Here is a 26,151-nt window from a genome sequence, read left to right as displayed (position 1 = left end):
TTTCCAATTTTATACAAACAAAAAAGAAAAAACAAACATAACAATATGAAAAAAACACATAAATTTCACAGCCTATTTTCTTATAGCTTATTTCCCCGACCTCCTCGTACCTCCCCTTCTTGTATCCCCAGATTAAGTTGTTTATACAGCAAATCCTTATCTCAACATCTTAAATTATTATAACTTCAAATTCTTACTTAAAGAAAAAGAAAACCATTTTATCATAGTTACAGCTTGAAACCACTTAATTCCAATCCAACATCATTCAACATTCCTTAATTTTGCAATATTTTTGTAAATAGTCCTTGAATTTTCTCCAGTCTTCTTCTGCCGACTCTTCTCCCTGGTCACGGATTCTGCCAGTCATTTCTGCCAATCCCATACAGTCAATCAGCTTCATCTGCCACCAACTGAGCTATCCAGCTTCTCAGGGCAACTCCCATCATCCCTAGCTCGCAGGACCAGCGGACGGGGATGATGGGAATTGTAGTCCAACGACCGCCGGAGACCAAAGTTTGAGAAACAGTGACTCAGAAGTTACCAGGTGGGTTAAGGCTGGTCTCTACACTGACCAGCAGCTGTTCCTCTTCCTACCTGAAGTATACCTGAAGGAGCGTCTCCACCCCCATCGTTCTGCCCGGACACTGAGGTCCAGCGCCGAGGGCCTCCTGGCGGTTCCCTCATTGCGAGAAGCAAAGCTGCAGGGAACCAGGCAGAGGGCCTTCTTGGTGGTGGCGCCCACCCTGTGGAACGCCCTCCCATCAAATGTCAAAGAGATAAACAACTACCTGACATTCAGAAGACATCTTAAGGCAGCCCTGTTCAGGGAAGTTTTTAATGTGTGATATCTTAGTGTATTTTTGGTCTTTGTGGAAGCCGCCCAGATGGGCGGGGTACAAATTAATAATAATAATAATAATAATAATAATAATAATAATAATATACCTGGAGAGGCCGGGTTTTCAGCTTGCTGGGCTGAAAACATGCCCTGCAACTGAGCTTAGGCCTTTATCCTTTATCTCTTTTTAGCCCCCGAACCTCTTTGCTCCACCTTTCTCCTCTCATTTTCCAGTGGGTTCCATCACCCAAATACTTCCCCCTCACTGCCTTCTCATGCCCTCTTGGGAATGCCCTGCGTGGAAGTGGGTTTTCTTAAAGGGTTGGGGAGGAGGGAAAAGAGGTAGCCCACCCAGGGGTCCTGGGTGGGAATCAGGGGCAGAAGCGCCAGAGATACTGCAGGAAATCAGAGCAAGTTGGGCGGCGGAAATCGAGGGCACAGACACCCGGCGTTGGCGAATCTGCCGTCAGAGCTAATCGTGCAGAATGCGGCCGGTCGGACGGCATTCCTAAAGAGGGTCGTTTTCGGAAGCCGGCCATTAATACCGAGAGGCATTATGGTAACAGTGTGCCATTAGGAAAAATTAGTTCTATCATTGCACGCAGCTCGCTTTTAGAGCCTGATGATGAGAAATTCCGTAGCTAATGGCTTTTGAGAGGGCCAAATGCCCGCTGCGGGCATCATGCCATATTGCCATGAATACAAGCAGCCCTCAAACAGCCCCTCCTTCCCAGTGAGCTGTTCTTTCTTCTTGCCAGAGTTGAAATCCATCCCAAGACATCCTCTTCTCCTTTGCCACCACCCTCTGAAATTGGTTTCGTTTAATAATACAGTGGACGCTTGGGTTGTGTACGTGATCCAAGCGGGATGCACGTTCGCAACCCACAGTGTTCGCAACCTGCAGCTGCGCGTCTGCACACACGCGGGATGCAATCCAGTGCTTCTGTGCATGCGCACAGCGTGATTTAGTGCTTCTGCTCATGTGCAACCGCCAAAACCTGGAAGTAACCCGTTCTGGAACTTCCGGGTTTCGGCGGTCCGTAACCCAAAAAAACGCAACCTGAAGTGTCTGTAACCCGAGGTATGACTGTATAGCAGTCACATTGGGAGAACAGTCGTACCTCGGCTCCCAAATGCCTTGGGAGTTGAATGTTCCGGCTCCCGAACGATTGAAAACTGGAAGTGAGTGTTCCGGTTTTTGAATGTTCTTTTGGAAGCTAAACGTCTGATGGGGCTTCCGCGTTTTCCTGCAGCCAATCAGAAGCCGTGCTTTGGTTTCCGAACGTTTTGTGGCTGGGGAAACTCAGCCAGATGGGCGGGGTAAAAATAATAATTTATTACTGTTATTATTATTATTTGGAAGTTGAATGGACTTCCGAAATGGATTCCGTTCGACTTCCGAGGTACGACTGTATTTATAATTAAACTATGGAACTCCCTCCCACATGAGGCAGGGATCACCACCAACTTGGATGGTTTTAAAAGAGGATTATAGAATTGTAGGGAGAGGCTTGAGGTTCCTTGCCCTGCGAAAATCCTGAGAATTTTGTCTTATTGTCCTGCTCCACCTCCTCTGTTCTTGCATCAGCCGTAACATGCAGAGTTGGCTACAGACCCTTGGCCATGGTTACGATGCACTAACATTCCCAGCAGTGCTGGATCCGATCATCACTCGTGGGAGGGGACGGGAAGCTGGAGACCCTGAATAGCACCAGTCCTGACGCGCAGAGGCTGTGCTCATTTTTGTTTTAGCAGCAGATGAGCAATGGGCATCTCTGTTTCTTTCCTGAGCTTATAGAATTGGGATGGCGGGGAGGGAAGAAAACCCATCCCAGAGGCATATCATTTGGAGAGCAGCGTGTGGCCATTGACAAGCACGCGCATGCATCGCTCAGGTAATTGCACAGCCCACCTTCGGATGCCGGGGGTCTTAATTGCAGACTTGGACTTGGCACGTCGAGCAGATTTCGGTGCAGGTTTTCCAGGGAAGGAAGGGCAGGCGCCGTTCTGCTGTCAGGCTTGTCAGAATGCTGGAAGAGAGCTTCTCTCTGGATTCTCGGTCTACCCAGGTGCTCGGATGCAAAAACAGCGAGATCCAGGACTGGCAAGGAAAAGCGGTTCAGGAGCTCCTCTCAGCTTTGTGCAGAGAACTCTTGACAAGGAAAGTTTTGTTTCATTCGGATGCAAGCAGCGTGGTTTGTCGCATGCTCCACAATCTGGTATTTTGTGATGAATTTAGATGGTTTGCTTTTTAAGGAAAGGCCACCCCAAGATCCTGAGAGGTTGGGGCAGGGGACTGTGCCAAGGTTGGCCCAATACGTTTTCCTGCCTGCGATGGTTGAGGAGACATTTGGGACTCCCCTGATTTCCACATATGGAAGCCAAACAGGCTGCCATTTGAATCTTGCTTCAACTGGCGACCCCCCTACCAACCTCAGTGGGGCAGCAGGCTAGTTTAGGGGCCACAGGTCCATAGCTGTCAAGTTACAGATTTGAAAATAAGGGACCAGCAGCCTTGAAAATAAGGGATCATCAGCCAAAATAAGAGATTTTCTGGGCACAGATGTGTTCAACTTCTGAGCCCCTCCGAGCCAAAGGCAGAAAGCCCAGCCAGCAGCCAAACGAAGCCTCAAGCGGTGGTTCCCACAGCGCAGCAACCCGGCAAAGGGGATGCAGCAAGGAAAACCACCGTCACCTCTCTGCTGGGAAGCGCTGAGCAAAGGCGGGGCCCCAGGCAACGCAGCCGATTTGATTGGCACAAGGCATGCAAGCTCCACCCCCCAGTCGTTCTTAGACTCCTTATTGGGTGAACAACGCAGCCAAGCAACACAGTTGGAGCCTCCCTCCTCCCTGGCCGGCAGGGAGGGAGGGAGAGGAGCTGCTTCCTTTGAAACCCGGGAAATTTAAGGGACATCATCAATAAGGGACAGCAGCGGGACACGGCGCTGGAATAAGGGAGTTTCCCGCCAAATAAGGGACGGTTGACAGCTATGCATAGATCTGGGCCCAGTCTTCACGCTTGCCACACTTTCCAGTCTTAAAGTACGTAGCTAACGAGGAAAGAAGACCGCTCTGCTTTCAGAGTTGGAGAGATGATGCACAGAAATTGGATAAATGCAAATGTCTGGAATTTGCATAATTCTGAGAGCAGAATCCCTATGCCGACACACAGCCACATTGAGAGGATTTTAGAGGGATGCTTTTAAGTGTGGAACAGGGTTAGGAGTGCAGAAGCAAAATCCCGGAGCTGCATGGCGCAATCTGCTTTCTCCCATTTTAATCAAGCTGACAGATTGAGTGACAGACTCTGCTCCCAACTGTCCCCTGCTATTGGGTTCTTTGCCCGGGCAAGAGGCACGCGCATGCAAGCGGTTTTTGCAATCGCAGAGCATATGGGCAGCCTTGGCTGTGGAGTGCAGGTGCTCCCAGCAGCAGAGCCTAGTCTTCCACTAAAATCTGCAGCAGAGGAGGAGAGGTAATTTTCTTTTTTGCTTCCTTTACATCCAGCCACCTGTTCTGGCAGCTTTTCCTTCCGAGTTCGGGGCCTGCCTCGCGATGTCACCAAGGAGCCGCCGCTCCTCCCAAAATTGCTTTTGCGCTTAAAACAAAAACCCATTTTGGAAATGCAATGCATGAATAGAAATAAAGGTAAAGGTACCCCTGCCCATGTCCGACTCTGGGGTTGTGCGCTCATCTCACTTAAGAGGCTGGGAGCCAGCGCTGTCCGCAGACACTTCCGGGTCACGTGGCCAGCGTGACGATGCTGCTCTGGCGAGCCAGCACCAGCGCAGCACACGGAAACGCCGTTTACCTTCCCGCCATGAGTGGTACCTATTTATTTACTTGCACTTAGGGGTGCTTTCGAACTGCTAGGTGGGCAGGAGCTGGGACCGAACGATGGGAGCTCACCCTGCCGCGGGGATTCGAACCACCGACCATGCGATCGGCAAGCCCTAGGCGCTGAGGTTTTACCCACAGCGCCACCCGCGTCCCCTATGAATAGAAATAGGCAACACTTAAAAATATAACATAAACCTCAAGCTGCCTGCCCCATGGGAAGCACGAAGGTAGAGTCAGGTTCGCTGTTGTGTGTGTCTTGGCAATCCGCTTGCAAAGCCAGTGGGAAATTGGGTTCACTCAAGGCTGAGCTACTTTGCAGACGTTCTTCTTTAACGTTGCGCCTTTATTTGCTTTGAATCTGCACCAGGCGCATGGCTGAGGCAATGCACAGTTGCAGGCCATGGAAACTTATTATTTTATTTTACTTATTTGTTAAATTTATTTTCCTCTTTGTGTGTGACAAATAGCCCTCTCCTTTTTTAAATGCACATCAGTGGGAACCTGTCTATTTCCTGATCTCAGAGGTTCACAAGTTTTAGGAAGATGGAAGCCATGGTTTAAACCCGATTGCCCCAGCCTAGTGCGCTGAGCATGCTTTGAACTACAACTCCCATCAGCCCCAGCCAGCACTGCAGCGTTGTCCAAAACATATGGATGGCCACCACTTTGCAGAAGTCATGATTTCCATATGTGTGTGACCTTCATCACTGGCACAACACAGGTGTGTCTGTGTCTATTGGGGTACTTGGGTATCTGCATCAGGGCTCGAAACCAGAAGCAGCCCTCTCCGATGTAGCTGTTTCTGAATCCAGTTTCATCCAAGGCTTTCTAACTCAAAATAAGAAAGAGAGAGAAAGAAAGAGCCTTTTTGTGGAGTCAGGGTAAATGGATTTGACTTCACACTCTGGGTTTAACTGATCCACCATGTCACTTGAGTTGGAGTTGTACTGTGATCTATTTCTCCTTGCATTGTGCCTGCTTCCTGCAGGGGTTGAACAGCACAGACAGTGTCATCCTGTGTTACGTTCAAGACCCCTTCCAAATGCCTGCTTTGTGGCAGAGCACTCTGCAAAAGACCTGTCTCCTTTATTTTTATTTTTTTATACATCTTTATTGGTTTTTTTTACATATCATTTCCAACAGTCGTTTAACATAACTTCTTATCTTATACAATACAATATTTTAGACTTCCATCAACCACCCCTGATGATTTTCCGTTCTTTATCACTTATTCTACATTTCTTAATTTCTCTATTACTCTTAATTATGATTAACTAATAGTTCTCTTCATTGTCTTTCTTGTAATATTTCAAATAGTCCTCCTTACAAAACTTATTGCAGTCCTACTAGCATAATCTGTTCATTACAATTGCTTTTCAAATAGTTCATATATTTACTCCAGTCTTCTAAGAATCTCTGGTCCCACAGGTTTCGAATCTTTCCTGTTAACTTGTCTAATTCTGCATAGTCCATTAATTTCATCTGCCATTCTTCTTTCGTCAGTAATTCTTCTTGCTTCCAAGACCTGGCTCCTTTAAATCTGGGATTCTGGCTGTCCACTGAGTTGTTGAACAGACAGGTGACATGTTCCTTGCCTGCCGTGTACCAGGGTGCATGTGTCTCCCCCTGCCAAAAAAATTCCTATGAACAATAAATATCCACATATAGATGAATTATTATTCACGTCTAATTGGAAATAAGCCCAATGGAGTCCAGCTAAGTGGGCACAAGAGACACGGGTGGCGCTGTGGGTTAAACCACAGAGCCTAGGACTTGCCGATCAGAAGGTCGGCGGTTCGAATCCCTGTGACGGGGTGAGCTCCCGTTGCTCGGTCCCTGCTCCTGCCAACCTAGCAGTTCGAAAGCACGTCAAAGTGCAAGTAGATAAATAGGTACCGCTCCGGCGGGAACGTAAATGGCGTTTCTGTGCGCTGCTCTGGTTCGCCAGAAGCGGCTTAGTCCTGCTGGCCACATGACCCGGAAGCTGTACGCCGGCTCCCTCGGCCAATAAAGTGAGATGAGCGCTGCAACCCCAGAGTCGGTCACAGCTGGACCTAATGGTCAGGGGTCCTTTTATCTTTACCTAAGTGGGCACAGCACTGCAGCCTCTGTGACTAGGACAGTGCTGTCATTTGTCGTGGGTTTGAATCCTGCCCAGATTTGGATTCTGGCCTGGCCCATCGAGGTTTAGCCGGGAGTCACAAATTCCAACAAGAAACGCCATTCCTCTCGCTTAAGTGCTCCAGGACAATTGCGGCAGGTGAATGAATGGCCTCTGAGCCCCATACATCCAGATCCCAGCCCTGACCCTCTCTGGAGGCAGCTGCGTGTAGGGCAGCTGCAATTCAGAAGGGGTTGGGCTGGGGGCATGGGAGGAGGACACACAGGGTCAGAGCAGCTGTCGGAAGCCCCCGGAAGGCGGCAGGACCAGGCTGCCCCTCTCGTGACAGGTGCTAGAGACCTCATTGGGTGGGTTGCACAAGTCCGGTCACCCAGCCAGATGCCAGACCAAAGCTACCTCTAGGTTCTCTTGTGATCAAACACGTATAAATAACAGCGGCAACGATGTATGCTCTCCATCTGACAACAAAATATTAAAAACACAATAAAACCTCAGACATTAAAAAATTCCCTGTACAGGGCTGCCTTCAGACATCTTTGTTGTCTTTAGTCATGTCTGACTCTTCGTGACCCCGTGGACCAGAGCACGCCAGGCACTCCTGTCTTCCACTGCCTCCCGCAGTTTGGTCAAACTCATGCTGGTAGCTTCGAGAACACTGTCCAACCATCTCATCCTCTGTCGTCCCCTTCTCCTTGGGCCCTCCATCTTTCCCAACATCAGGGTCTTTTCCAGGGACTCTTCTCTTCTCATGAGGTAGCCAAAGTCTTGGAGCCTCAGCTTCAGGATCTGTCCTTCCAGTGAGCACTCAGGGCTGATTTCCTTCAGAATGGATCGGTTTGATCTTCTTGCAGTCCATGGGACTCTCAAGAGTCTCCTCCAGCACCAGAATTCAAAAGCATCAATTCTTCGGCAATCAGCCTTCTTTATGGTCCAGCTCTCACTTCCATACATCACTACTGGGAAAACCATAGCTTTAACTATACGGACCTTTTTTGGCAAGGTGATGTCTCTGCTTTTTAAGATGCTGTCTAGGTTTGTCATTGCTTTTCTCCCAAGAAATCTACAGAAGGTCATATAATAATTTATCTTCTTGACATCTGCTGGGAGGGTGTTTCACAGGGCAGGCGCCACCACCGAAAAGGCCCTCTGCCTGGTTCCGTGTAACTTCACTTCTCGCAATGAGAGAACCGCCAGAAGGCCCTTGGATTTTGGATCTCAGTGTCCGGGTCGTATATTAGTTGTATAAATGCCTGCTTGCCTCTGAAGGAGAGGGCAATCAATGACCACTAGCTATTGAGGGTTATTCTCTGCCCCCACAGCTGGAGGCAGCGATGCATCTGAATGCCAGTTTCTTGAAACCTCAAGTTTGTTCTTGTGTTCGGATCCTGCTTACAGGATTTCCACAGGCATCTGGTTGGCCACTGTGAGAAGAGGATGATGGACTAGCCCAGGGGTCAGCAAACTTTTCCAGCAGGGGGCCGGTTCACTGTCCCTCAGACCTTGTGGGGGGCCAGACTATATTTTTTTTGGGGGGGGGAATTAATTCCTATGCCCCACAAATAACCCAGAGATGCATTTTTAATAAAATGACACATTCTACTCATGTAAAAATACGCTGATTCCCGGACCGTCCGTGGGCCGGATTTAGAAGGCGATTGGGCCGGATCTAGCCCCTGGGCCTTAGTTTGCCTACCCATGGACTAGATGGACCATTGGCATGATCCAGCAACACTTATGTTTTTATGCCCCCAGGAGAACAGAGAGGGAATTCTCTTAAATGAGAAGGCAGTTTTTGCTCTTTCCAGATGGTCGACGTACCAAAAAAATATCTTGGCACCGAGGTAACGCAGCAGAAGTCCCCGAACTGAAATGGCCAGAAAGGACCGCAAGCTGAGAAGGTCAGCTTGCCTGTCTCTTGCACAACTTCAGGAAGGACTCTGCAGAGATCCATCCCTTGGATTTGTCAGTGGATATTGATCTGTTTCATGACAGCCTGGACTCCTCATTTGTCCAATTCCCCAGCCCGTGCAGAAGTCCTGGCAGCCCTGTGTCTCCTTCCCCGCCCTGTGTTTGAGCAGCTTGTTAGTTTGCCTTTGGACTCGGCTTGTCACTTCCCTTCTGCTCACGCTGATTTTCTGGGTCACAGCCTGTTCAGAGGAGATTGGCACAAGGCTCCGAGTTCGGAACATTCCACTCAAGATTGATGGTTGCTGCCGGAGAGTCTTCACCCCTCTGTACTGCAAACGAGATCCGGGTTCGGGTCAACCGCGGAGGGTGTATCGGCCGTGCCTGCAGCTTGTGTGGCAAGTGAGCCTCCATCTTGCCGCATTTGAAACTAACATTTGAAAGCTTTGTGTGCGGAGAGTCAGCCTTGCCTCCTTAGGGTTCTACCGTACCCTCAAAGGTTTGGGGGCAAGGAATAAAAACGGAAGGAGACTTCAGAGAATAAAAAGCCAACACTTTAGGAACCCTGTTCTTGTGCCCCTTTGGTGAATAGAGAAAGGGGGCCTTTGCTGCTTTTATATGAATAGCTGGTGGTAAGCCGCCTCAAGGGAGCCAATGGTAGCATATGTTGGCATGCAGAGGGGTCGGAGGCCAGCTGCCTAGTCCCAGCTGAGCCATTCCCTTCCAGTCGTCCCGCTGTGAAGGCCTCTGCCCGACGTAAATCAGCGACCCGGGCTTCAAAGCCAGGGCACACTATCAGCAGAGCGAGCTGAGCACACAGAATAGGCACGAGGCTTGTGGAAGCATATTACAACTACAGATTTATTAATCATAAATCAGGGCAAAGAAACATGTCGCCTCTCTCTCTCGCTGTCTCAGAGAGAAAAGCAAAACAAAGCTATAGACAACGGAAGTTCCCAGCAAGCTGTGCTGGAATGTAAACAGACATGTGACACGCAACAATTCCACACACCTGCTCCTTAAGGTGGGATGGAAATGTCAACAGCATAGTGGTTAGAGTGCTGGGTTGGGGCCGGGGAGACCAGGGTTCGAATCCCCACTCAGTCATGAAACTCGCTTGGTGATCTTGGGCCAGTCACTCACTCTCACGGAGTTGTTGTGAGGATAAAACAGGGAGGAGGAGAACTATCTGCCCCACCTTGAGCTCCACGGAGAAAAGGTGGGAAGAAAATGCAATTAGTAGTAGTAGTAGTAATAATAATAATGGTGGCTCCTTTGGCACCAAGAAGCAGGATAGAAACCTTCATAGCCTAATGGAGGCTTGCACTTTGGAGAAAACTGTTTGCAAGGTCCGGAGGAGCCACAAAGAATACCTGCCAGCATCCCTCTTCTTGCCCTGACTTAGAATCATAGAATTGTAGAATTGGAAGGGACCCTGAGGGTCATCTAGTCCAGCCCCCTTGCAATGCAGGAATCTCAGCTAAAGCATCCGTGACAGATGGCCATCCAGCCTCTGCTTAAAAACAAGGATTTGAGGCCTTTCTTACCCCAAAGTGACATTGGTGTCCAGAGAAGGGGGAACTCTGCATCAGGTTTTGCAAAGCACCCCTTTCCATGGGAAGTTGTCTCCCCTCCTCCTTTCCAGGCCACGGGTGGGTTCCAGATTCCTAATTCGCTTTCTCAGGAAGATGATAGCCGTGGTGGCAACGGCTGAGTCTCTTTTGCAGACTGATTTTTCCAGGTTGCCACCGGTTCTCGTGGCTGAGGATTGCAGGAGATCCCCGTTTTTGGTTTGCCACGCTGACACCTGTCTGAGAGCCACAGCGCACACAGCTGCTCCCCCACACGTGTGAAATCGGGGGCAGCCGTGACAGCTAAACCAGTCTTCAGATCTTCTTTCAAGTGCCTGTTGGTTGCTGCCAAGTCCTTTTTGCTGCGTTAAATTAGCTGGGAAGCCTTGCTGCCTCGCCCAGAATTCGTCTAGCTAATTAGTTTGGCAGAGGAGTAGGTTTGAAGAGCGAAACATGCTTGCTAAGACTCTCCCTCTTCCCCCTCAAACCCCCGTTGAAGCCCTTTTATTTTCCAGGATTGAAATGTTCTCTCTCTCATGCTTTTTTTTCTAAGCCTGCCTATGAAGCCTTACAGAGATAAATGAAGCTACTTTAAAATCTTGGGCAACTGAAGCCGGATTAAGAAGCAGCGGCCAGATAGGAGCCTCTCCTAACTTATTTCTCGAAGGGCACACACGGCCACCATCCCTTTCGGGAAGATATGCATGTATATATTTTGCCACTGCTGCTTCTGGAGTTGGCTGTGTGGAGCTTATTGCTAGGAATCCATCTCAGCCCACCTCCAGCGCAGGCCAGGAGGTCGCCCTTGCAAATTACAGCTGTGAAAAGCTCCTTCAACCTGCCTGTTTGTGCATTATCAGCCTTGTGGTGCTCTCTTGAGTGTGAAGGAGATAAAGCCGCAGTTTGAAAGGGGTGGCCTGCAACGATTTGGGATTTGGCTAGCCAGGCCCCTTTCCCAAAAGGCGAAGGCAATCAAGGAAGCCCTGATAAGGGGCAGGAAATTGGATATGCTCCTTCCTCTTGCCTGGGGCCTGTTCCTTTTTGAAGTGTGCCTTTCCCCCTTTCTGAAGTCGCAAAGTGACTGATCTGATGTGCTTCTTCGGTGGCACAAGGAGGGAGAGGGGGCAAACACAGCTGCGGTTTGAGGAACAGTTGTTCGGAATCCTTAGCAAACAGCTTTGCCATTGACCTCTCTGCAGAGAATTTGGGCGCACATTCTTGCAAGAGGCTTGTCCTTCAAGGTTGGAAGGATAAACCCGCCGCTGTCCATTGCTCAGCGGTCTGAATGTCTTACTGCCCTTTCTGCATTCTCGTACACCTCTTAATGCAGTGCTAGAAACTCCAAATGGCGCCTTCTTGTTGTTGTTGTTTAGTTGTGTCCGACTCTTCGTGACCCCCTGGACCAGAGCACGCCAGGCCCTCCTGTCTTCCACGGCCTCCCGCAGTTTGGTCAAACTCATGCTGGTAGCTTTGAGAACACTGTCCCACCATCTCGTTCTCTGTCGTCCCCTTCTCCTTATGCCCTCCATCTTTCCCAACATCAGGGTCTTTTCCAGGGAGTCTTCTCTTCTCACGAGGTGGCCAAAATATTGGAGCCTCAGCTTCACGATCTGTCCTTCCAGTGAGCACTCAGGGCTGATTTCATTTTTGAGATTGCATATGCAATATTTTTCTTTACAGCATTGGACTTTCCTTTTGCTTCCAGGCATATCCACAACTGAGCGACCTTTCGGCTTTGGCCCAGCCGCTTCATCAGCTCTAAATCTACTTGTACTTGTCCTCCGCTGTTCCTCAGTAGCATGTTGGACGCCTTCTGACCTGAGGGGCTCATCTTCCAGCGTCATAACTTTTATATGCCTGTTGCCTTTGTCCATGGAGTTTTCTTGGCAGGGATATTGGAGTGGCTTGCCGGTTCCTGCTCCAGGTGGATCATGTCTGGTCAAAACCCTCCACTATGACCTGTCCATCTTGGGTGGCCCTGCACGGCACAGTTTATAGCTTCTCTGAGTTATTCAAGGCTCTTTGCCATGGCAAGGCAGTGATCCATGAAGGGGAAATGGCACCTTAGACAGAGGTTATGGTCGCCACAACAGAATGTCTGTTCGCCGGGGGGTCCCTTCCAACGCTACAATGCCAGCTACATTGCTTCCCTGTAGCTTGCTCTTGCAACAATTCACTTGTCCCAGGATGCAGGATGGAGAAACACACACAGTGGAAATGGACATGGTATTAGCTATGAACCAAGGCAGAGGTTTTTAAGCTGTAGTCTGTGAGTTCCATTTGGGTGACCCGTGGGAAAGGCCGCCGCACAGTCAGATATCTCTGTACTCAGCCCTGCACTTACTTTTGTGATGATGGAGGACTAAGATGTCCAGCAAGGGCTCCAGGATTCGTGCATGGAGATGTCAGTGTCCAGCCTGGTGCCCAGAAATCCCCACGTAGTCCCAATTGGACCCGTGCTAGTAGCAAAATGCACCTGGGGGATTTTGAACAGTCTTACAATCCCCAATCTTGTTTGGATAGCTGTTTGGACACAGAGACTGCTTCTAGAAATTAGGATTGATGGATTCTTTCTCACTGCTAATGGCAGTGGATGATGTTCCTTTTTTCTTCGTTATAGTTGCATTAAATAATTTAAAGACAATGAATCACAGGATTCAGGGGCACCTTCTTTTGAACACATTTGGATCTGTTGCCCCTGCGAGCCAAGAAAGTCCCCTAAAAGGAGCTCAGTGCTTTCTGTGCAGCTGCCCCAACATGTTGCCTTCCAGATCTTTTGGACTCCCACGCCCACCAACGCTGTCGGCACAGCCAACGGAGGGTGCCAGGTTGAGGAATGCTGGGCTGGATCGCTCTGTGGGACAGACATCTTGCCATCCTTGTGATATTTATTGCTCAAGCCCCGAAAGTCTTACAGCCGAATCCCTGAATTAAACCCTGCGGTCTTGGGTGGCGTGCTATCTCTCAGCGTACGTTTTCACTTCCTGTAAAATGGGAATGTTATCAACCCTTCCAGGGCTGTTGTGAAAACGAAAGGATTGCAGAATTTCGTAACAAAATTTGCTCAGTATGTCGACTGAGGCTTGTTTTCAATATCCTGCGATGCTCTGATCCATGCCTTCACCTCTGCTAACTGTTGAAGCTTTGGGGCCTGAACGAAACTCTTCGCTTGGCCCCAGACGGGAGCCCGAAGGGGGCAAGTGGTTAAGTGTGCAACACCCCACAGGAGCTGTTTGAGGATGTGGTGACTTAGTGTGGGCGTGTGACCCCCTTAATGAGAATGAAATCTCCTTCTCCATATCCTGCTGGCTGGCTTTATCAGCTCTCGAAGGGTCTGGAAACAATCAACTGGGAGCTCTTTGGCGCTCTGTTCCCCTGTGATGAGTATTGCTGACTCTAAGCCTTGGTCTGCATGGGAAACATGCACTGAGACAGCCTCATAAAATGCTCTATGCGTATATGTGTCGGTTGTGTTGGACCAGCCTTCTCCAAGCAGGTGGCCTCCAGATGTTTTGGACTGCAACTCCCATCACCAACCAGAACATCCCAGGGGCCGTAAGCCGTTTCATAGATTCTCTTGGAAGTATTCGGATAACCCAGGTGAATAAAGCTATCCTGTACTTAATAATAAACAACAACAATAATTTTTATTTATACTCCGCCCTCCCCAGCCAAGACCAGGCTCAGGGCGGCTAACACCAGGTATAAAAACAATTGATTAAAATACAACTTAAAAACAAGATTAAAATAACATTAAAATGCAGCCTCATTTCAGTAGAAACTCAAATCAAAAACTTCTTGGGGATGAAAACGTCAAATCTTCACCAAGGCCAACTATCCAGACTGGTTCTACGTGGGCCAGAAAAAAGCCAGGGAAGCCAGAAGGAGAAAGGAAAGAGGAAAGAGGGGGAGGGAATCAAGTTGATTCCAAGCCAAAGGCCAGGCGGAACAACTCTGTCTTACAGGCCCTGCGGAAAGAAATCAGATCCCGCAGGGCGCTGGTCTCATGAGACAGAGCGTTCCACCAGGCCGGAGCCAGTGTTGAAAAGGCCCTGGCTCTGATTGAGACTAATCGGACTTCCTTAGGGCCCAGGACCTCTAGGGTGTTGCTGTTTATGGACCTTAAGGTCCTCTGTGGGGCAGACTGGGAGAGGCGGTCCCATAGGTACGAGGGTCCTCTAAGTTCTCAGAGCTGTGTCCAAACATCAGGCAACTTTGGTTTAAGATCCAAAGGAAATGACACAAAAGGAAAAGGGCTCGGAAAGGGCTGTACACAGTAAACACAATCTATTATATCTTGGTCAGACACCACCTGGAGTCTGGGGTCCAGTTCTGGCCATCACAGTTTAAGAAGGATATGGAGAAGCTGGAAGGTGTGCAGAGGAGGGCAACCAAGATGATCCAGGGTCCGGAAACCAAGCCTGATGAGGAACGGTTGAGGGAGCTGGGTATGTTTAGCCTGGAAAAGAGGAGACCGAGAGGAGATAGAATAGCCATCTTCAGATATTTCAAGAGCTGTCCGATGGAAGAGGGAATCTTGTTTTCTCCTGTTCTTTCGACTAAACGTCAGGAAGAACTTTCTGACAGTAAGAGCTCTTTGGCAGTAGAACAGAGGACCTTGGAAGGTGATATACTCTCCTTCCTTGGAGGTTTTTAAGCAGAGGTTGGATGGCTGTCTGTCATGGATGCTTTCATTGATATTCCTTTATTGCAGGAGGTTGGACTTGATGACTTGGGGTACCTTCCAACTCCACAATTCTATTGGTTCCATAAGATCTGTTGCAGAACTTCCCTTTCTCAAGAAGACCTTGAAGCAGGGCTCAGCCCTAGATTTTGGGAGGTTCTCCTTGCTCAAAGCCTCTTGTAAGGCTCCCCCTTTGCCTTGGCTGGCCTCCACCCTCTTTAGATCAGCGTGATGGACTTTGTCCTTGGAGTGGCTCCAAGATTTCTTCAGCCTCTGACCTCTGCCTGCTTGGCCTCACTGTCTCTCTTGAGGTCATGGTTTGGTCTCCTCTTCAGATATCTATATGGAGGATGGAGCAAGATTGTTCTCTGGAACAGAGTACCCAAAGCAGTGCATTCAAGTTACAAGAACATGGCTAAACACCAGGGAGAACTTTCTGAGGGTAGAAGCTGTTTGGCAGTGGAACGGACTCCCTTGGAACATGGTCGACTCTCCTTCCTTGGAGGTTTTTGAGCAGAGGTTGGCTGGCCATCTGTCAGAGATGCTTTGGCTGTGCCAGAGGACCCTGAGGGTTCCTTCCAACTACAGTTCTGTGATTCTATGGGAGCAGGTAGCACCGGTACTGCTGCCAGGATTGCTGCGGTGGGGAGACCGTCTGCCAGACTCGAGTGGGAGAGGGGGTCTCTGGCTAGACAAGTGATTGACGCGAAAGGGGCAAGAAGAGTGCCCCTAGAAGAGTGACTAGTGGGGTGCCACAGGGTTCTGTCTTGGGCCCGGTCTTATTCAACATCTTTATCAACGACTTGGATGATGGACTCAAGGGCATCCTGATCAAATTTGCAGATGACACCAAACTGGGAGGGGTGGCTAACACCCCAGAGGACAGGATCACACTTCAAAACGACCTTGACAGATTAGAGAACTGGGCAAAAACAAACAAGATGAACTTTAACAGGGAGAAATGTAAAGTATTGCACTTGGGCAAAAAAAATGAGAGGCACAAATACAAGATGGGAGACACCTGGCTTGAGAGCAGTACATGTGAAAAGGATCTAGGAGTCTTGGTTGACCACAAACTTGACATGAGCCAACAGTGTGGCGCGGCAGCTAAAAAAGCCAATGCAATTCTGGGCTGCATCAATAGGAGTATAGCATCTAGATCAAGGGAAGTAATCGTGCCACTGTATTCTGCTCTGGTCAGACCTCACCTGGAGTACTGTGTCCAGTTCTGGTCACCACAATTCAAGAAGGACACTGACAAACTGGAACGTGTCCAGAGGAGGGCACCCAAAATGGTCAAAGGCCTGGAAACGATGCCATATGAGGAACGGCTAAGGGAGCTGGGCATGCTTAGCCTGGAGAAGAGGAGGTTAAGGGGTGATATGATAGCCATGTTCAAATATATAAAAGGATGTCACATAGAGGAGGGAGAAAGGTTGTTTTCTGCTGCTCCAGAGAAGCGGACACGGAGCAATGGATCCAAACTACAAGAAAGAAGATTCCACCTAAACGTTAGGAAGAACTTCCTGACAGTAAGAGCTGTTTGACGGTGGAATTTGCTGCCAAGGATTGTGGTGGAGTCTCCTACTTTGGAGGTCTTTAAGCAGAGGCTTGACAACCATATGTCAGGAGTGCTCTGATGGTGTTTCCTGCTTGGCAGGGGGTTGGACTCGATGGCCCTTGTGGTCTCTTCCAACTCTATGATTCTAGCTCTCTTTCTCTCTCTCTGTTCACATCTTGCTGTTTGGAGAAGTTTCTCCACTGGCACCTCTTCCTGTTCCAGCTGCACCGTGGGTTATCCCCCTGGGCTGCTTCCATGTTATCTTATTGGCTGAGTTGTTTTTTCTCCTTGAATTAACTCTTGTTCTTGGCAGGTGTCTTTAACAAAGCTCTTTTTTAATGCTTTTTTTTTCATTTAGAAAAGGAAAAATGTTGCCACCCAAGTTCAGGGCTGGCCAAACCGCGATCCTCTGCAATTAGCTCCATATTAAATAAAAACATGATGGAAACAAGGAGGGGGAAGGAACAGCAGCATTGCTATTGCTACTCATAGAACTTGAGGGTTGGATTAGATAAATTAACAGGAAGGATTCGAAACCCGCAGGATCAGAGATTCTTAGAAGACTGGAGTAAATATATGAACTATTTGAAAAGTAACTGTAATGCACAGATAACGCTAGCAGGCTTGCAAGAAGTTTTGTAAGGAGGACCGTTTGAAATATAAGAAAGACTATGAGGGGAATTATTAGTTAATGATAATTAAGAGTAACAGAGAAATTAAGAAATGTAGAATAAATGATAAGTGTGATGGGATGATGAGCTGCTTGTGCGTAAAATCGTAATTCCTCAGAGTTTGTGCAACTCCACAAACCTCTGTGTGTGACAGAGCTCCTCAAACATGTCTGCTCTAATCGCTTGCAGATTCCGACAGTGGTTGTTTTCGGAATCGTTTCCAGCATAAGAGTTCCTTAACGGAAACCCGCCTTCTGGACTCACGGCGTGACAGTTTCCGGCGAGGCGTGGGTCTCCCTATGGGAGCTTCAGATACCTCCCCACTTTTCTCGCTGGAAGCGTCTCTGAGCCCTCCCTCCTGCTCGCATTCCCTCAGAGATCCACTCCTCCCCCTGCTGGTCCCTGCTTCGGCTGTTGAGTCTCTTCCTTCCTCCCTGAGCCCCTCCACCACCTGTTCCCCCGATGGCAGTTCCCTGACATCCACCTCCCCTCCAGGGCCCCCCTCACCCCCTCCCATTTCCTCTCCTCTGGGAGGTGAGGAGGTAAAACCCCAAAAGGAATCTTCTTCATCTTCAGACGTCTCGAACAATTCCCGCCATCGATCGCCGTCCTGGCTCGCTAAATCCTCCTCCTCCTCGGAATCTGTGAACCCCTCCAACCCCTCTTCTTCGTCGGTGGTGGCAAAGTATTCCCTCCGGAACCTCGCTACAGGCTGAGGTTTACGTGGGAACCTCTGATGAAAAGCTTCTATTAAAACCTCGTCATTGACATCCTCTGCCCTGACCCAGGTGTTTTCCGACTCCGGTTCCCCTTCCCACGTTACCAAATACTCTACTTGATCTCCCTTCCACCTGGAATCGAGGATCTCCGCCACCTTGTAGCTTTGTTCCCTTTCCTCCATTGCTGGTCCCCGAGTGACCCTCCCTTCTCTGTCCCCTTTATACAGTGACAGCAATGACCTGTGGAAAACTGGGTGCAGCTTCATGTGGTTCGGTAACCGGAGTCTGAAAGCCACTGGATTGACCTGTTGTGTGATTTCAAATGGGCCCAGTCTTTTGGGTCTTAACTTCTTACAACCCCCTTTGAAGGGTAACCCTTGGGTTGACAGCCACACTTGGTCCCCCACCCTAATGGTTTCACCTTCTCTCCTGTGTTTGTCTGCCTGCCTCTTATATTCCTCCTTGGCCCTGTCTAAGTTAAGTTGGAGCTGGCGATGGATAGCTTCCATTTCTTCTACGAACTGTTCGGCAGCTGGAACGCTCCATCTCTCCCCTTCCCCCCCTGGGAAAGCCCTGGGATGGCACCCGTAATTTGCCAAAAAGGGGCTCATCCCCGTGGACACGTTTTCCGCATTGTTGTAGGCAAATTCCGCCAATGCCAACTTCTCCACCCAATCATTCTCTCTGTCATTGACGTAACACCTCAAATATTGTTGGAGGATGCCATTGGCTCTTTCCGCCTGCCCATTGGTTTCAGGATGCCGGGCAGTCGAGAAATTTACCTCCACATGCAGTAAGCTCATGAGCTTCCTCCAGAACCTGGAAGTAAATTGTTTCCCCCGGTCTGAAACCACCCTCAAGGGGGCGCCATGCAACCTAAACACATTTTCTACAAACAATTTAGCTGTTTCTTCTGCCGTGACAGCATGTGAGCAGGCTATAAAGTGGGCCATTTTGGTTAACAGGTCTACCACAACCATGATGGCTGTTTTCCCTCTGGACCTTGGCAGATCAGTCATGAAATCTATGGCCACTGCTTCCCATGGTCTTTCTGGTGTGGGTAGCGGTTCTAATAACCCTGCCGGCGCCCGCCTTTCCCCTTTGGCTCGCTGGCATTGGTCACAACTCCTCACATACTCCCGCACGTCTTCCCTGACCTTAGGCCACCAAAATTCCCTGGTCACCAGCCACATGGTTCTGTGTTGCCCAAAATGCCCCGCTGTGGGGCTATCGTGCAGCTGCTTGAGTACCTTCCCCCTCAACTCTCCTTCAGGTATATATAACGCTCCCTTGTAGTACAACGCCCCGTTTCTCTCCTCAAAACCTCCGGGTTTATCTCCCTCCCTCCTGAGTTCCCTGAGTTTGTCCTGTGCGTATTCATCGTTCTCCGTTCCCTCTACCAGTTCTCTTTGCCCCACCAATGCCGCCCCACACACCCAGCTGTCCTCTGGAATGACATGTCTCTCTTCGGGTGCTCCCTCCCCCTCCAAATATTCAGGTTTAGTGAGAGAGCGTCCGCCCTAACGTTCTCTGGGCCTGGCACATAACAAATCTCAAAGTTAAATCTGGAGAACTCCTGGGCCCATCTCAACTGCCGTTGGTTGAGCACTCGTGCCGTTCTCCAATACTCTAGGTTCTTGTGGTCAGTGCACACTTGCACCTTATGTTGTGCGCCAATTAGCAGGTGCCTCCATCTCCGAAAAGCCTCATGAATAGCGAGAAGTTCTCGATCGTACACCGTGTAGTTCCTCTCGGATTTGTTCAGTTTTCGCGAAAAAAAGCACACGGTCTCCACTCTGACTCCTCCCCCCCTGGCTGCAGGAAAAGCACCGCCCCAATGGCTCTGTCTGATGCGTCTGTTTCGACTCTCATCTTTTTTTGTAAATCCACATGCAGAAGTTGTTCTTCAGAGGCGAAGGCCCTTTTTAGCTCCTCAAAAGCTCGCTCCGCCTCCTCAGTCCAAACAAATTTCTTCTTACTGCTGAGACAGTCCGTTATGGGCGCCGTCAGGTGGGCAAAGTTTCGGATGAACTTACGGTAAAAGTTCCCAAACCCTAGGAACCTCTGCACATCCTTCTTTGTTTTGGGAGTTTTCCATTCCAGCACTGCCTGGACCTTGCCGGGATCCATAGCCAATCCCTTGTCTGACAGGCGGTACCCCAGGAACTCTACCTCCTTCGTATGAAACTGACACTTCTCCAGTTTCACCCACAGCCGGTTGTCTAGCAGCCTGCGCAACACTTCTCTGACGTCTCTCACATGCTGCTCCTCATTCTCAGAATACACCAACACGTCATCCAGGAAGGCCACACAATTCTTGTAAAGCAAAGGCCCTAGTACGTGGTTCATCAGCGATTGAAAGCACGCTGAGCCTGCTTGTAATCCAAATGGCATAACGAGATATTCAAAGGCCCCCAAAGGGGTGAACATGGTGGTTTTCCATTCGTCCCCTTTCCTTATACGTATCAGATTGTACGCCCCCCTTAGGTCCAGCTTGGTAAAAATCTTTCCCTTCCGCACCCTGTTCAAAATGTCATCTATTCTAGGCATGGGAAAGGCCAATGGTTCTGACACTGCGTTTAAGGCCCGAAAGTCACACACAAGTCTCGGCTTGTCCGTGTTTTTTTTATCCACAAAAAACACTGGACTACCTCCCACTGCCCTTGACTCTCTGATGAAACCCCTCTTCAGGTTCTTGTCAATGAATTCTCGTAACTCCTGCATTTCTCTGTCTGACATGGCATACAACTTGCCTGCGGGGAGCTGCGCCCCAGGCAGTAAATTGATTTGACAATCAAAGGGTCTATGCGGGGGTAGTTGGTCAGCTTCCCTTTCGCTGAACACGTCGCTGAGATCTGCGTATTGTCGTGGTACCTTCACCTTCTCCGTTACTTCCGTTCCTGCTAGGGTAGCTTGGGCTCCTGCTGAACCCTTTTCCCCCCTGCAGTGTTCTAAGCAATGTGTGGAACCGAAGGAAACCACTCTCTGATGCCAGCCCACCAGTGGATCATGTAACGCCAGCCAGCTCATCCCCAAAATAATGGGAACCCCTCCCAAGGTGGCCACATTAAACGCTATCAGTTCTGTGTGCCTTGCCACCTTCATTGTCATTGGTACGGTCTGCAAGCTGACTTCCCCTCCCAACAGCTCCCTGCCATCGATCGTGGTCACCTGTAGGGGGTTGCTTAAAGGGATCGTCTGTATCTGGTGTTCAGCTGCAAACTCCTTGCTCATGAAATTGCAGGAGCTGCCTGAGTCCAACAGCGCCTTAATTTTCAGAGGGTATCCGTTTTGCAACTCTAGTGACACCTCTATCACTAGGGCAGGTTTGGGAGATTCTGGCGCGGGCACTTTCACTGCTCTTTGGCCTGGCTGCTGTGCCCTGACGGTGGCAGCCAGGCGTTGGCTTTTACTTGCTCCGATATCTCTTCCACTCCTCCCCCAACAGCTCCCACCATTCCTTGCCATTCCTTCCTCTGGGGGCAGACTCTGGCAAAGTGACCTGGCTGTTGGCAGAGATAGCATTTCCGGGCGCCTTTTCCCTCCTTCCTACCCCCTTCGCTGGGCTTTGAAACTGCGCGCGCGCGCGCTGTTCCGATTTCCATCGGCTCTGCCGGCGGGAAAGCTGGCTCAGGAATGTCTGGAATGCGTAACTCCTTCCAACGTTCCCCCTTACCTTCCCGCCTCTCCAAGGCTCTCGCCTCCTGGCGCGCTCCTATGGTCAGCGCAGATTTGGTCAGCTGATCCATAGAAACCGCCCTGGGGCTCCGGGACAATTCGTCTTTCACAGCCGAAGAAAGACCTTCTTCAAATAGCATCTGAATGGGTGCCGCCGATAAGTCCCACCCCAATCTGTGAACCAGCATGGTAAACTCAGTCCAGTACTCACGGACAGATCGGCTTCCCTGCTTGCAAGCCATTAGCTGTCTGCGCACCACTCCCTCCTCAATATCGCTGGAAAACATGATATCCATTGCACGAAAGAACTTCATGGTGTCCTTTAGGATGTCATTATGCGTTGCCATCAGGGGTCTAACCCAGTCCCTCGCCCCCCTCTCAAGATGCCCAATCACGAAAGCCACTCGCGATTCCTCGTCAGGGAATTCATCAAACTGCACATTGAGGGCATATTGCATCTCTGTCCTAAAGGCATGGTAGTCCTTGGGGTCCCCCCCAAACTTCTGCACCAATCCTGGTACCTTTCTGGTGAACTGGGTGGCTCTCCCCTTCTTGTCTGCATCCTGAGCCCTTCTCTCCTCAAGCCTCGCCGTCTGCAGCGCCAGTTGGATTTCCAACGCTCGGTACCTTTCTTCCAAGCTTGGACCAGCTCCAGCCCCTGCTCCTTCGGTTCCGGCTGGGTCGCTCATGATGCCTTCTTCTGCACAGGCAGCGTACAGAGACTGTCGGAATGCTGTGATGGGATGATGAGCTGCTTGTGCGTAAAATCGTAATCCCTCAGAGTTTGTGCAACTCCACAAACCTCTGTGTGTGACAGAGCTCCTCAAACATGTCTGCTCTAATCGCTTGCAGATTCCGACAGTGGTTGTTTTCGGAATCGTTTCCAGCATAAGAGTTCCTTAACGGAAACCCGCCTTCTGGACTCACGGCGTGACAGTTTCCGGCGAGGCGTGGGTCTCCCTATGGGAGCTTCAGATACCTCCCCACTGTTCTCGCTGGAAGCGTCTCTGAGCCCTCCCTCCTGCTCGCATTCCCTCAGAGATCCACTCCTCCCCCTGCTGGTCCCTGCTTCGGCTGTTGAGTCTCTTCCTTCCTCCCTGAGCCCCTCCACCACCTGTTCCCCCGATGGCAGTTCCCTGACAATAAGGAATGAAAAATCATCAGAGGTGGTGAAGGAAGTCTAAAATATTGTATAAGATAAGAAGTTATGTTATATGATTGTTGGAAATGATAAGTTAAAAAAACCCAATAAAAATGTAAGAGTCATCTTGTCCAATCTCCTTCAATGCAGGAATGAAAGCTTCCTCCCCCCCCACTCCCCCCCCCGGTTACCATGAGGTTCCAGGACAGAGAACCCCACCCCAGAATACAATGCAAATATATCAGCAAACCAAATGGTATATGTTGCTGTTTAGTCGTTTAGTTTTGTCTGACTCTTTGTGACCCCCTGGACCAGAGCACGCCAGGCCCTCCTGTCTTCCACTGCCTCCTGCAGTTTGGTCAGACTCATGTTTGTAGCTTCAAGAACACTGTCCCACCATCTCGTCTTCTGTCGTCCCCTTCTCCTTGTGCCCTCCATCTTTCCCAACATCAGGGTCTTTTCCAGGGAGTCCTCTCTTCTCATGAGGTGGCCAAAGTCTTGGAGCCTCAGCTTCAGGATCTGTCCTTCCAGTGAGCACTCAGGGCTGATTTCCTTCAGAATGGAGAGGTTTGATCTTCTTGCAGTCCATGGGACTCTCAAGAGTCTCCTCCAGCACCAGAATTCAAAAGCATCAATTCCTCGGCGATCAGCCTTCTTTATGGTCCAGCTCTCGCTTCCATACATCACTCCTGGGAAAACAAATGGTATATAAGGGAACACTAATTATAATTATTTCATTATTTGTGGCCCCCGACCATTTTTCTGGGTTGTCCCAGCCACTCTGGGCGGCTTCCACAGGTTCCCCACCTCTGCATAAGCTGAACCTCTTTGCCCAGGCCTGATCCTGCTGTCTTCACAGCTGCACCCTTGCATCCAGCCCTTGCTCTCCTGGGCTCTTCCTCGTGATGTTTATCCATCGCACCCATTGCCCACGCAGACGGAAGCCTCCCTGTTCCTACCTTAGAAATTCATTTCACCTTGGGAAGAAAAATGGGAAGAAAAGAAGGGCCGGGAAGTTTGATTGATTGATTGATTGATTGATTGATTGCATATATATATCCCACCTGTTTTCTCCAGGGAGCTAAAAGTGGGGTACATAGAATCATAGAATAGAATCATAGAATCATAGAGTTGGAAGAGACCACAAGGGCCATCGAGTCCAACCCCCTGCCAAGCAGGAAACACCATCAGAGCACTCCTGACATATGGTTGTCAAGCCTCTGCTTAAAGACCTCCAAAGTAGGAGACTCCACCACACTCCTTGGCAGCAAATTCCACTGTCGAACAGCTCTCACTGTCAGGAAGTTCTTCCTAATGTTTAGGTGGAATCTTCTTTCTTGTAGTTTGGATCCATTGCTCCGTGGATCTACATGGCTCCCCCGTTCCTCATTGAATGACCCACATAGCAGCCCTGTGAGATAGGGTAGGCTGAGAGAGGCTCCTCCAGTGAGCTTTGTGGCCGAGTGGGGATCTGAACCCTGATATCCCAGGTCATAGTCCGACACTCTATCCCAGGGGTCAGCCAACTTTTTCAGCAGGGGGCCGGTCCACTGTCCCTCAGACTATATTTTGGAAAAAAATAATGAACGAATTCCTATGCCCCACAAATAACCCAGAGATGCATTTTAAATAAAAGGACACCTTCTACTCATGTAAAAACACGCTGATTCCTGGATCGTCCACGGGCTGGATTGAGAAGGCGATTGGGCCGGATCCGGCCCTCAGGCCTAAGGGTGCCTACCTCTGCACTAAACCAGAGGCAAAGGCTTTCCCCAACATCTTCAAGCAATTTTCCTGCTTATGTCACTTAATCCTCTTGTTGCTCTCAGACCTTGTAAACTAATTGGCCATAATTCAAAGCAGCAGGATGAGCCCTGCAGGTGTGTGCGCTAGTGGGAAGTCAGCTTTGGGTTGGGGAGAAGAGGAGAGCTCATGAATATTGGTGCTCGGAGGGGGCAGGCCTTTCTGTCCTTGGACTCTGCAGAAAGCTTTTTCTAAAGGTGCCCCCCTCTGTTCCTATAATATATTTCCCTTTGCTTGTTTGTCTTTATGAAATGGCTGTCCCCGGGCGCCCACCTCTGAACAGGACAGTGCAAGGTTTTTTTTAAAATAGTATTTTTTAAAAATTAATTTTAACATATAAATTATAAAATGTACCACAAAGCTTATCACTTATACAATCTTTTTTGACTTCCATTAGCACCTCTGATGATCCACCGTTTTAACCACTTCTTATGCATTTCTTAACTTTATATTGCCTTTACACCTCTTAACAAATCATCCTCCCACTTATCCATTTTTACAATACCTCTAATAATACTCCTCACAAAACTTCTTGCAACCCTACAAACATCGTCTGTTCTTCACAGTTACTTTTCAAATAGTCTGTAAATTTACTCCAGTCTTCCGTGAATTTCTGGTCTCGCCGGTTTCCAATCCTTCCTGTTAGTTTATCTAATCCTGCATAGTCCATTAACTTCATCCTCCATTCTTCAATCGTCAGTAACTCTTCTTGCTTCCATTTTTGGGCCAATAGTATTCGTGCTGCTGTTATTGCATATAAAAAGAGCTTACATTCCTTTCTATTTATATCACTCCCCACAATGCCCAATAGAAATGCTTCTGGTTTCTTTATAAATGTATATTTCAACATTTTTTCAGCTCATTATATATCATCTCCCAGAAGCATTTCACTGGACAGCGCAAGTTTCAAAGTGTGGCTGGGGTGGATCAAGGGTTGGTCAGTTGAATCAAAGAGTCGTAGAGCTGGAAGGGGACCCCCAAAGGTCATCCAGTCCAACCCCTGCAATTCAGGGTCAGGAGTGCGAATGGCAGGAACATAGCGCAGGTCATTTCCATAGGGCCTTCTGTGCCCTCTCTGATAGCCTCAGCATTGGGAACATGTGATGGTGTCTTAGCCAGAGTCAGAACATTAACCCACCGAGCTCAGAGTTGTCGACACTGACTGGTAGCAGCTCTCCGTGGTAGGGGGAAATTCCAACCCTACCTGCCGGTGGCCGAACCCGAGACCTTCTGTATGCAAAGCAGAGACTTTACCACTGAGCTGTGGCAGAAGATGAGCCCTGATGAAGTGTCTGCTTAGCCCTGTTCCATGCAGTGGCCAGCCAACAAAATCGAACTGTCCAGAAACCTGGGCAAAGTAACTGATTGGCCAGTTCCTACAGTGTGGTGTAGTGGTTAAGAGCGGTAGTCATGTAATCTGGGAAACCGGGTTCGTGTCTCCGCTCCTCCACATGCAGCTGCTGGGTGACCTTGGGCCAGTCACACTTCTGTGAAGTCTCTCAGCCCCACTCACCTCACAGAGTGTTTGTTGTGGGGGAGGAAGGGAAAGGAGAATGTTAGCCGCTTTGAGACTCCTGAAGGGGAGTGAAAGGCGGGATATCAAATCCAAATCCAAACA

The 26,151-nt window shown here is 49.4% G+C and overlaps 1 protein-coding gene across 3 annotated transcripts in view; it reads left to right on the top strand.

Annotated features, from left to right (window-relative positions):
* The window catches only part of ARHGAP39 (Rho GTPase activating protein 39), a 215,865-nt gene that overhangs the window by 53,557 nt on the left and 136,157 nt on the right, over window positions 1-26,151 (top strand). The window lies entirely within an intron of this gene.

The sequence above is a fragment of the Podarcis vaucheri genome (assembly GCF_965113315.1).
Source record: "Podarcis vaucheri genome assembly, chromosome: 8".
NCBI classification, from domain to species: Eukaryota; Metazoa; Chordata; class Lepidosauria; order Squamata; family Lacertidae; genus Podarcis; species Podarcis vaucheri.
The sequence above is the reverse complement of the archived record's forward strand: the minus strand, read 5'-3'. Positions and strand labels throughout refer to the sequence as shown.